Source organism: Pinus tabuliformis, chromosome 8, assembly GCF_031772625.1.
Source record: "Pinus tabuliformis cultivar Carrire ecotype Pingquan chromosome 8, CPIR1, whole genome shotgun sequence".
NCBI classification, from domain to species: domain Eukaryota; kingdom Viridiplantae; phylum Streptophyta; class Pinopsida; order Pinales; family Pinaceae; genus Pinus; species Pinus tabuliformis.
This window is the reverse complement of record NC_142294.1, coordinates 564587727-564597576: the sequence shown is the minus strand read 5'-3', so window position 1 is coordinate 564597576 and position 9850 is coordinate 564587727.

Genomic DNA, 9850 nt, shown 5'->3' with positions numbered 1-9850 from the left:
ACGAGAGAAGGTTGTAGACTTCTGCAGGTAGAAGCCTACATACTAGTATAAGGTTGCACCAGTACAAAATTCGTAAAAAGAAGTTTCTTATGAAAGAAAGATATAGACAATTACAACAAGTGGTTTTCACCCACATTGGGTTTCCACCTTATATCTTGTTTTCATGTGTGTGATTTCCTGTTCTGTTTACTGCATCTGATTACTATTTATATGGTTCTGATACACAGATTAAAGATCAACTAACTAAATTATAAGTTTGCAAGGTATACGCTGGTTGCTCTAAACACAGTTGCGTATACATGCAAGTTTCATTAACAGAAGTAGCGTATATAAATCTGTTTATGGAAATGAAATATTGTTAAATTTCTAATACTGATTCACCCCCCCTCTCAGTATTATTTCCAACATATTCCAATTTTGATAGATCACACTTTTGTAGTTTCAGATCTACATTTAACTCTATGCCTTTATAAACGTTGATCGACTCAACCAGAAGTAGTGGGCACTCGCCTTGATTTGAATGGTGGTGGATTAAATAGGTGAAAATATGTGGAGTTATGGTAAGTGCTTTGGTTAAGGTTTCAGGTTCCTGTACATATGTTAATTGTATAACTTCAGTCTAGGTAATTTGTTACATCCAAAATTGTCAAATATGTAGAAGTTACTTTACAAATAGCTTAGATGAGAAAACATTTGTCTTAATATAACATGTAAAATTCATATTACTTACAATATATGCTATTGTATCTTATTGTGCATATGTTAATTGTATAACTTCAATCTGGGTAATTTTTTACATTTATAATTGTCAAATATGTAGAAGTTACATTATACGTAGCTTAGATGAGATAATGTTTGGTCTAGTTAATTCTTTACATTTATAAATTGTCAAATATGTAAAAGTTACATTACACATAGCTTAGATGAGAAAATTTTTGTCTTAATATAACATGTAAACTTCATATTACTTACAATTGATGCATATTGTATCTTATTGTGCATATGTTAATCGTATAACTTTAGTGTGGGTAATTTTTTACATTTAAAATTGTCAAATATGTGTAGGTAATTTTTTACATTTAAAATTTTCAAGTATGTAGAAGTTACATTACACATAGCTTATATGAGAAATTTTTTGTCTGAATATAACATATAAAATTCATATTACTTATAGCTAATGCATAATGTATCCTATTGTGCATATGTTAATCATATAACTTCAGTGTGGGTAATTTTTTACATTTAAAATTGTCAAATGTGTAGAAGTTACTTTATAGGTAGCTTAGATCCACACACAAATAAAATATCAAAAATATGGCAAGGAAATGAGTAAGCATTTTCGCATTGGTTTAAAATTTCCCCTTAGTTGGTGAATGGAACCAATTCAGAACTATTGTTATTTTTGGTGGAGTACTAAGTTATTAACCCAAGATAAAAAAGGCTAGTCTGTTAAATGATTGAAAAAGACTATTTCGAATGTTATATAGAAATTACATTTCAAGTAGCTATATCTACCCTGATGTAACTATAATATTCCAACTCCATTTTTTTCACACTTTTCAACATTTTAAAGGTTTGACTAGTTTAGTTTGATTATGAAAATAGTCGATATTTTTAAAGACATCTCCTATTTGAAACAGTTTGAATTCTCAAGTGGGATCTCGGATAGCTAGTTTTAAATAGATGGTGTTTTATAATTCAAGCAAGAGACTTTAGGAGAAATATTGAATTTCATGCTTATTTCCATTATGCATCTAATATTTGCAACTTTTTCTAGTTTAATAACCCAACATCCCGTGTTGAACATGAAGCAAGTACCTCAAAAATTGAGGAAGATTAGTTATTCTATTTCTAGAGGGGGATAGATCCAGAGAAGGTAATGAAAGCTATCATAATTTCTTTTGTCAGGTTGTATTTAATGAGATCTCACTAGAATTTTCTATTGAAGTAAATCAATTACTGAGTTTGAATCTTGAAGGTAGTGTTGAATAGGTGTGGCAAGGTCTCTCTACAAATCTATCTACATGATTCTAATACCATGATATGGTGTCTCAATAAAACTATTTTCTAGTGTCATGTGGTAGATGTAGATAGATTTCCCATGTCCTACAGGTAAATCGTATCATTCTATTTTCTATGAAATCTAGGAACGTGTTCAAAGTTTGTCTCAAATAAGGAAATATGTATGTACTCTTGAATTTATCTATGTTGTAATAAGATCAAGAATAAAGTTTTCATTGCAAAGAATTGGGATCTACCATGTAAGTTTTCTTTACTACATGAAATTCTTTATTTGTTAGATCCCAACTAGTTAGGGTTGAATTTGTTTTTTCTATAATGAGAATAGGAATAAAGTTGTCATTTCAATCACTGGAATCTACCTTGTAAGATTTCTTCACTATATGAAATTGTTGATTTGTTAGAGCCCAACTTATTAGGATTATGAAGAGTCCACTTTCATGAGAATATTTATGAATTCTCTATTCTTGCTCAAAGAATTACATATTACAGAAAGGTGGAAAATAAATACGTGGATGGAGTATAAAATCATTTTCAGTTGCCTTAACATATTTTTTAGCACCCACTAAAGTGCTTCATTTTCCTCCTAGTTAATTCCCTTTCTACCATATGAGTGCTTCTAGAAGTCCTTCTCCAAAGTGATCTCTTAACTATCTTCGAGGGAAAGTGATTACTTGATTGGAACCCACAGATTACAATTTGATTAGGACCAAGGGATGAGAAAGCTTCATATTATTTGATCTCTTCCACAAGTTAAAATCATATTGAAAATTTTCCTCCTTGTTTAATTTATATGACAATCACTCTAGCATTTGTTAGGATTTTGAGACCTTTTTCAATGATTTTTTTTTTTCTTCTGAAAGTTGTGTTCTCAATTAAGGAAATTAAAGAAAAGGTGAAAATGATACAATGGAAGGATTTTCTATTTTAGTGCCTAAGAATTCCTTGCTAATATGAAGGGATTGGTATTTTCTTGACTCAATATTAGTCGCATTTGACTTCCTAGCATTCCTTTTAATTTCATTTTTGTCATGTTTATATTTCTATCCTTGAAGTTGGTGATCTATTGTGTGTGTAATAAGAAGTATTAACTATTAAGCACTCTCAAAGATGATATTGATGGATGACTAACTTTAAATGTCCCTACTTGACACTCTAGTATTACATGATCATGCAAAGAAATTATTAATCAATATTAAAGGGAAGATGATTAACATGCAGTGTTTCTTGGCTTGTCATATAATTACTACATTTTGGCCCCCAATAATATATTTGAGGCTACTTATTGGTTGTTACTTGTGGAGCTTCCCTTTGGCTCAGAAAAACATCTAGGATAAATGTCCATTGCATTGGCATTGGAAATCATCAAAGAGTACTTCACCAAAAGTAGTAGAGGACATGGGAAAAATCGGTACATTGAGCGATAACCACTAGAGAAACACTAAAGCGTTGTAATTTATTGTGTATTTATATTCACTTGAAATTAACTAGTCACAAAAAGTACCTTTTCGAATATTTTCATGTACACATAAATACTCAAAACACAATTTCAAACTCAACATTCAAACTAATAATCATATGATACTCATAATTTTATAATTAAATAGTCTAATATGATTAATATTATAGGAAACAACTACAAGGTTTGACTATGAGGGGTACTATGACAATATATGTACACTTCTCATTGTATTAGACAATAATCTCTCAGAGTGTGATATCCATCCAACGAAATGTACTACCAGAGGCCATTGTGGGATTGAAATTTTTTCTTTTAGTGGAACGTGGTGATATATTTTCTTGGGCCTTAGTGTTCTGCTTCCCTAAGGTTTTGACACTGCTCATAGCTAGCACCTTCATTCAACCAAGTGAGGTACTCATCTTGGAAAGTTGAATCATTTTTTCTCCACAATCCAATATGATGTTGTATCAATCTCATGATCCTAAAAACATAGGTCATAATAGACATGAACTTTTACCGTGGGAAAAAGCATCTCCGAATTTAAGGAACATGACTCTTTTAGGACAAGCAATAAGGAGATTTTTTACACTAATTTTTTTTTTTTTTTTTTCCATTTGTTTTCACAAGTTATCTATTGTCTGATATTCTTAGCATGTAACTTAGTTGGTATGATTGTGCCTAAGATTTTCTTGAAGGTTGAATACTAAGTTCCTAAGGTGTTATTTTCTATGGTAATGTTTTATTTTCTTTGTTTATACAGGTCATCTAGCCGCATAGTGGCCACTATCACCCAACTAAAAACTATTGCCCAACTGAAGAAAACTTGTTTGAGTTTCTTACTTTTCTAGGGAAAAATGGCATTGACATTATTGATGTTGAGGTATATGTCGTATAAATCCTTTATAGTATACTTTATTTTATATTCCAATGTTCATCATCTTTAATGTATTATACTCTACATTGTATCTTATTTCATGTTCAGAATATTAACTCAATATTGATGGTAAGAAGCAGGAATTGAAGAAAGAGAACAATAAAAATGGAGTGAAAAATGCAGAAAGAGAGAGAAGAGAATCAATCTAGTGATGCCCTTAAATCCAATATCTCGCATGAGACACACACATATAGACTAATGGTCAAGTCTTTAGAGTTGGTGAATTCACCTACAATGCCTTGGAAAAATAATGATAATGTTTTGAAGTGATGAAACATTATTTCATGTGTGAATTGTAGTCCAACCAATATTAAGTTGAAAACTCGTATTGTAATACTTGAAATTTCATATAATATAATTTACGTGGTTGAAATTATTTATAGTTGTATTTGATATTATTTAGTATTGTAATAAACATATGTAACTTTGTGTTTTCACATTAGATGAACATGTGCATTGTATGACATTTTTTTATTTAGTCACAAAATCATACTAATTAATTTATGTTGACTAATAATGAACACAAAATTAATTTAAAACTACTAAATTAATAGTTCATATTGATTAATGATGAAAAAAAATAAAATGAATATATGACTAAATTAGTCGTTTACAATAATTATTAATGAAAGTAAATGAAATGAATACAAACTACTAAATTAGTCGTTTATATAATGAATATGAAACTACCAAAAAAAGATAAATGGATATTAAAAATGATAAATTTGTGATTACAAATGACGACTAAATTTTGCATATATAGGACTATTAGTAGCTAATTTACAGTATCTTATAACACGACGAAAAATTATTCATATTTCTTTCGTCATTAATTGGTTTCAAACAATGATTAAACTTTGCATATATGTGACTATTAGTAGCTAATTTACAGTAGCTTATAACATGACCAACATTTTGGTCATATTTCTTTGGTCATTAATTGTGACAATTAATGGCTAAACAAATGACCAAATCAATGACCAAATTTACGACTAAATATACTACTAGATGATAAAATTGAGACAACCAATTAATGACTAAGTTACAAATGACTAAAAGTTGGTTGCGTTATAAGATACTATAAATTAGCTACTACTGGTCACCAACTGAAAAATGGTTATTTATATGCAAATTTTAGTCCCTTTTTTAGTAAATAATTAGCTATTTTGTACTAGTGGCACGTTCATAGCACTGGACCTTGGGGTAAATGCATATTGTTATGTAGATCTACATGCATGCTAGTTGTTTTATTATTATTGTTGTTCTAGTTTTATGTTATTATTTTGATTCATGCATGTATTGATATGTTCTTGATATTATTATGTATCATACTAATCTGGATTGACCTATGCAGATGCAATAGCCTCACTAGAAGCAAATTGAGGTAATTCTTTTGATTGTGCCTTTTATTTTATCTAACAATGGTATGTTTTTGGAAAATACAAGGCCAAGAGATGAAGAGAAGAGTGATTAAGTACAGTTCATATGAATCCCCGTACAAGGCAGAAGAGAAATCAATGGGATGGGAGAAAATAGTTGGGTAGTAGGGAGAGGGAAACTCACTTGATTTAGAGGGTACATTGAGAAGTCTGAGGGAGGAGATCATAAGTTGCAAACAAAATAATGAGAGGTTGATTGAAGCACATGAAAGGATTGCAAAATCTTAAGAAAAGAAAGCTGAGGTTTATGCAATTATTCTTCAGAGTCTTTCATAATTATAGAAGCATGAACAACTAGGGACCAATCATGGAGATAGACAAGAAGAAAATACTAATGGGGTAGATGGAATTCGATCTCAAAAAATGTATATAACGGATGATGATGATACAGTGAAGAGTGACAGATCCTTGAGGACACCTAAGGGGAGGTCTAGTACACATGGATTTTATTCTAGCTTTACTTCTAAGAGACATCATCACCATCACCACAGACATCATAGGAGGAGTGGGAAATATTATTTTCCAAAGGAATTAAAAAAAGCCAAGCCTCCTACTTTTGATGGTGAGATGACCAAATCATAAGATGCAGAAGCGTGACTACTTGGAATGAGAAAAAAAAAATCAGAGTTCATGATTATTTAGATAATATGAAGGCCAATATAGCTACTTTTAGTCTCAAAGGAAAATCATATATCTGGTGGGAATATGTCAATCATGTTAGAGGCATCAGGGAAGAGAAGTTGGTCTGTGAAGAATTTGAAAGACTCTTTATAAATAAGTACCTATCTGAGAGGTACCATGATGGAAAGGCTAAGGAATTCTATGAGCTCAAGATGGGTTCCATGATAGATGAATAATATAGAACTAGATTCCTAGATCTATTGAGGTATGTTCCTTATCTCAAGGATGAGAAAGAAAATATCCAAAGTTTCATAAATGGATTTTCATTATCATTCAAAGATTGGATTGAGTTTGATGAACCTTAATCATTGGAGGAAGCCAATAGAAAGTTGAAGCATTGCTATGAGTAGTCAAAGTGTAATCTTAAGTTTAGGCATGAATGGAAGCTTAACAAGTAGACTAAAGAAAAATGGCTCAAGAAGCAATGAATATTTCAAGATGTAGGTGAGAAGTAAAATATGGCACCTCATAAGAAGTTCAATGTAGTAGAGAAAGGACGTGGGTCTCAGCCTCTAAAGTAGCAGAATAAAGGCAGTGGAATAGAACCATTGAAGTGTTGGACTTGTAGTGGATATCATTGTAAGAAGGATTCTACATTGTATTAGGGTGGAAGGCCTCAAATATAGAATTCTCATAACGCACAGACGGTTGGGGATGTAGGTTAGAGCATTCCTTGGATTTATATAGTAGTTAGTAGTAGGAAAGAAAACCATCATGCATCCATTACCAAGATGGAAGATAAGATTTTTGGTCAATTTGTTTCTATTTTGATTGATCTAGGATAAAATTATAACTATATTAGTCTTGAACTGGTATATTAATTTCATTTGAATAAGGAAATGCATGCAAAATATTGTTTGGTATAGTTGGCTATAGGGACTAAGAGAAGAGTTCACAATTGGGTGAAATCTTGTGCATTTGACCTTAATGGCATGCCTACATCAACAAACCTGAATTTGCTTCCTTTGGTGCATATAGTATGCGTTTGGCATGGGTTGGTTGTTTATTCATAGGACCAAGGTAGATTACTATGAGAATGCTATTGAGTGCCTCAATGATGATGGAGAAAAGAGAGTCTTGCAGGGAAAGAAAAGCCTACATCAGTGAAAATGGTTACAACCATGCAAGCTAAGCGTAGTCACAGGAAAGGATGTTCATTATTTGGATTTCATGTTTGCAATAATAAAGGGATCAATGAATAGGATGGTGAAGTCCTGAGGAGTTATCCTATCTCACAGTAGTTTTAGGATGTGTTTCCTACAAAGATTCCAGAGCTACCTCTTCATAGAGAGGTGGATTTCTCTATTGATTTGATGTTAGGAGCAGTACCAACATCTAAGTAACCTTACAATATGATCACTTCCGAGATGGTGGAATTGAAGTTGTAACTTAAAGAGATGCTTGATAAAGGATACATAAGGCCAAGTGTATTTCCTTGGGATGCACCGGTGTTGTTTGTAAAGAAGAAGGATGGTACTGTCATATTGTGCATTAATTATAGGAAGCTGAACAAGGTGACCATAAAAAAAAATTATACATTGCCTCAGATTGATGATTTGTTCGATCATATGAAGGGAGTTGCAATGTTTTCAAAGATTGATTTGAGATCAAGATATCATCATGTGTGCATCAAAGAAGAAGACATCTATAGGACTACATTTCATACAAGGTATGGTCACTATGAGTTTGTCATGGTTCCTTTTGGTCTTACCAATGCTCCAACCACATTCATGTGTATGATGAACAATATGTTGTAATCTTACCTAGATAATTTTGTGATAGTCTTTGTTGATGATATATTGGTTTATTCAAAGAATCAGGAAGAGCGTGCAGAGCACCTGGTAGAAGTGTTGATATTGTTGAGAGAGCATAAGTTGTATGCCAATCTCAGTAAGTGTATCTTATTTCAGACTCAGATTCATTACTTTGGACATGTTGTTTCCAAGGATGGGATATCAATGGATCCAGAAAATATTAGGGCTATCTTGGAGTGGTCAGGAGGTTCATATCATATCACATCTTCGAAGAGGAAAAGAAAGAAGTCTGAATGGACTATAGAGTGTGCAACTATATTTGATCAGTTGAAGAAATTTCTTACCAATGCTTCAGTTTTAAGGATTGTAGATCTTGATAAAAACTTTGTGGTTTGTACATGCGCCTACAAGGAGGGAATTGGTGGAGTCCTGATGTAGGAAGGGTGGGTGGTTTAATATGAATAAAAGAAGTTGAATGTTCATGAGAAAAATTATGTGACTCATGGTCTTGAGTTGGAAGTTATCATTCATGCCATGAAGATGTGGAGACATTCTATCCTTGGCAGAAAATTCATTTTGATGAGTGATCATAGTGCAATGAGTTACATGTTTGACCAACCTATTTTAAATGCAAGGAAATCTAGATGGTTAGATACTCTCAGTGAGTTTGACTTTGAAATTAGGTATATCAAACGCAAGAAGAACGTGGTTGTAGATGATCTCAGTAGGAGAGTACAAATGAATCATATTTTAGTTGTGATGTAACAACTTGTTGTGGTACTCAATAACCCCCCATTATCTTTAGACTTAGGAGAAAGAATAATGGGGACCCTTTAAAATTTTTAGGATAAGATCTTTCTTTGTTTAGATAAAATAGGATAAGTTTTATTTTTACTCTATGATTTTTGAATAAAATAAGAAATTTTATGAATAAGGTCATAAAACCTTTTTAGGAATCCTTTTGTAGTTTTAGAAGATGAATTATAAGTCTAAATGAATCCTGAAATCAAAACAAATAAATGAAAAAACTATAAAAGAGTTGGTCCTAATAAAAGGTACGCATGACATCAGTGATTTCAAAGGATAACTGCAAAGATAAATAGCGAAAAGCCGAAATGAGAAATTGTAAAATTGTGATGAGCCGATAAGCCAAATGCAAAAATTCAATTACGGATAAGCGATGAGCCTATTGTGAAAAACCAAAAATCTGAAATGCAGAATTGCGAAATGAGAGAAGTCGATAAGCCGAAATGTGAAATTTCGATAAGCCGAAATGCGAAATGCCGAGCCGATACCACAATTCGTTAAGATCTGATATTGTATTTTGTCAATTGATGGATTTAGATATCACGTTTTATTAAAATCTGTTATTTCTCTAGTATTGATCCTATGCCTATATACTTTTCAGAAATCGTAGATCACTAAGCTATGTAATGTCACCCAATACCACACACCGATAAAATATTTTTCGATATAATGACAAGTGTCAGTATCACATGAACAAACGTTTGGAAATTAAATGACCACTCTACGTAGTTCTAATTTCGAGGTTTTTGTTGAT